The sequence below is a fragment of the Anoplophora glabripennis genome, unplaced genomic scaffold (genome assembly GCF_000390285.2).
Source record: "Anoplophora glabripennis isolate ALB-LARVAE unplaced genomic scaffold, Agla_2.0 scaffold9, whole genome shotgun sequence".
Taxonomy (NCBI): Eukaryota; Metazoa; Arthropoda; class Insecta; order Coleoptera; family Cerambycidae; genus Anoplophora; species Anoplophora glabripennis.
The window spans coordinates 2,347,631-2,351,216 of NW_019416258.1; positions in this window are offsets into that span (position 1 = coordinate 2,347,631).

The following is a 3,586-nucleotide window of genomic DNA, read 5'->3' on the forward strand; positions in this document are numbered from 1 at the left end:
TGGTGATTGTTTAGTATCGTTACGCTGATTTTTCTCTCAGTTTATCACCATCATAATCTTATAAGATATATTTTTAATACTCGCAGATTTTTGCAGTTACTTCCTACGCTACTAGATACAAGATGTTAACGAAATAAGTACTCAAAATCATGGCACAATTTAATACATTTATTTTGCAGTAGGCACTTTTGAACAAGTAATGAATTATTGAAATGGATTTTACTAGAAAAGGGCTCATGCTATTAAAATCTAACAAGAGTACCTTTTTTATGCAAAATATGATAAATTTTCATATTTTCGGTTCAGGAAGTAGAAAAAATTGCGTACAAAAAAAATTTGTAAAATTTGCCCCATTGTCCCGCATTTTCATACGCCCTTGTAGCAAATTTTGATTTGTATATTATGTCGATTATTAAGTATATAAATAGTAATACAACCCCAAAATTTCGCGATTTAATAATAGACAGTTTTGAAGTTATGCAATAAAAACTGTTTCCTGAGTTACCCTTCCAAGGGGCTGTATCTCCCTTAGGGGCCGCCACTGACAAAAACTCTACTAAGGTTTTCATCATATTTCGACGTGTTTTTTTTCATACTCTCCAATTTTGAGTACTTAACACCTTGTATATTTTGGAAATGCTGAAGCTGAAATGATTGAGGGTCATTGGATATTTTTGAAACAAGCAGAAAAAGAAGGGCTTCTGTCAACAGAATGTTTGAGGTAAATTACAATTTCATTTCAAAATGAAAAAAAAAGTTTATCACATTTTAAAACTTTAAAAAATGTCCTAAGTGCTTTATAATAGTTGTTCTGTGCTGACTTTTATTATCTAATAATTATTTAATTTTTCGATGCAGTGTAGAATGGAAAAAGAAATAAATATCTGTAAATTGCGCTGAATCCGGTTCTGGGTTACAATTTAAGGATCTTATTTTATCATTATAATAGACAGAATATTATTAAATTGTTAAATATACATATTTCTTATGAGAATATAATTTAATTGCAGCTAATCAACAAACAGGGACAGGGACTTGGGGGCTTGGGGGGCCTTTGGACTTTATTCATGTATTTTACTAAAAAGAAAAATATTCATGGAGCTCATCGAAAGCAGCATTTACAGTATTTTAACAATTCTTTACTAAAATTAATATTACATTTGATGTTTGAGACCACAAACTTCAATTAAAACAGGTTCAAATGACTGTTAAGGGCCCCATATTATTTAAATAGTGTTTTCCGCAAAGACAAATAATTTCAAACATTTAATAACTGAATAATCTAAAGCTTATCAAATAATAGGAATGTTATGTCATGCCACCTGAGTATTTTCAAAGACGCCGCAGTAAAACGAATAAACCAGGTGCAAAAAACGATCAAACCATCAAGGTTTTAGGTACTGAAATCTACGAAAATACTAACTTTTTTATATATAACTCCACATGTAAATATTCTTATAACATTTACTTGCTTAGTCCTACATATAAAATTGTTTACTTTTATTTATAAGTACGTGAAAATAATTCTTAAAATGTGGGGTTAGGATAACAGAAAACGCATGTTTTACAAACGCTTTTTTTAGTTATTATTTTATTTGGGTAAATTTAAATGGTAACAATGAATAAACAAAACATCAAGGATTTTATTTTTGTTCTTACTTTTGTTCTACACGTTTTACTCTTCAAGATTTCAGTACCTAAAAATGCCAGAATTTTCACCATTTCTCGGCCGAACTTCTTAAGTTATTTGTTTTTAATAGTAACAACGAATTTAATCGATGTTCTAAATCGTTTTTGACGACAAATAATCGTATGATCATTTTAAGAATAAAATAAAAAATCCGTGATTTCATAGCATCGTTACGCTGATTTTTTTCTCAGTTTATTGCCATCATAATCTTATAAGATATATTTTTAATACTTGTATATTTTTGCAGTTACTCTTACATTACTGTATATATTTTGGGAATGCTGAAGCTGAAGTCGTTAAGGTTTATTGGATATTTTTGAAATAAAAAGGAAAATTAGTGAAGGGCTTCTGAACAGAATGAATGAGGTAAATTTAATTTCATTTCAAAATGAAAAAAAATATTTTGAAATACATTTTAAAACTTTAGTAGTTTTTGATTCGTTTTAAACCAAAAATAACCTAATGGTAATTTTCACATGATGAGAAACAGAGCCTTGAAAACTCCGTGATTGTATAGTATCGTTACTCTGACTTCTCTCTCAGTTTATTACCATCATAATCTTGTAAGATAGATTATTATTAATAATCATATATTTTTGCAGCTACTTCGTATAATTACTGTATATATTTTTGGAGATGCTGAAGCTGAAGCCATTAAGGATCATTGAATGTTTTTGTAACACGCAGAAAAATTAGTGAAGGGGCTTCTGTAATGACTGAGGTAAATTGTTCATTTTGAACTACATTTTAAAACTTTAAAAAATATCCGAAGTACTTTATAACAGTTGTGGTCGGTTAATATTGACAATAATAAATTGTTCCAGGTAGCACCTTACAGTATTGGATGTGACCGTTTTTGAGAGAATGAGGAAAATAACCGCGAAACTTATTTGAAGAGATTCAGGAAGTTGTGTACGTCTTATTTTTTGTTTCTTTTATTTGAATTTTCTTTCTCTTAAATGTTCAGTTGCTAAATTTATTCCTTAAATTGTCGAATTTGTTTCTTCATAATCGAAAAAATACATTTTTATGTAGAAAATTTCAAAATCCAGACCAGATTCTTACTTAAAATAAATATGAAATTAAAAACTATTTTACAGTATGATTAGAATTAATTCTTGAGCGACCATTCGCAATGATTAAGGTTCGTTTAGCTGACTTTTTTGTGTTGTTATAGATATTTTATTCAGTATTCGTTCAGCATTGACACTAATAAATTGTTTTAGATAGCACAACACTAGACTGGATGTGACCATTCTTAGCCGACGAAGAATATATTGAAGATATCCAGTAAGTAATTTTTGTCATATTTTTTGTGTGTGTGTTTACAGGATGTTAAAATTTACAAAAATATATATTTTCTGTTGTTCATTTTACGAGAAAAAGGTATTCTTGATTAAAATTTTTGTTTGTCTTTAAAATATCTTTAAATTGTCTTCAAAGATAATCAAACATTTTAATCAAGAGTGCCTTTTTCTCGTAAAATAAATAAAATTTTTTGTCTGTCCTTTCTATTAATGTAGGCCAATTCATATACAAATTGAAATTATAGTATACATTTTAATTCTAAGCAACTTTTATTAATAACATATTTCTGTATTGTTTAAAACAAAGGAAGTTTATTCTTGAACGATTTTTATATTTACCGATTTTCTGATCACCCGGTACATGCAAAATGAAAGTTCTCCATGCCAACCGCATTTTAAAGATAGGCGAAAATTTTAATCAAGAATGCCTTTTCCTCGTAAAGCGAAAAATAAAAATATTTTCCTTCTTTTCCACTCTAACAGTGAACATACTGTATACAACTTTTTTTTGTAAACTTACTCTGTACACCGCGTCCCCTAGGAAAAAGTTTAGAGCAATCTCTACTTCTTTTTTGACAATCAATTCCTG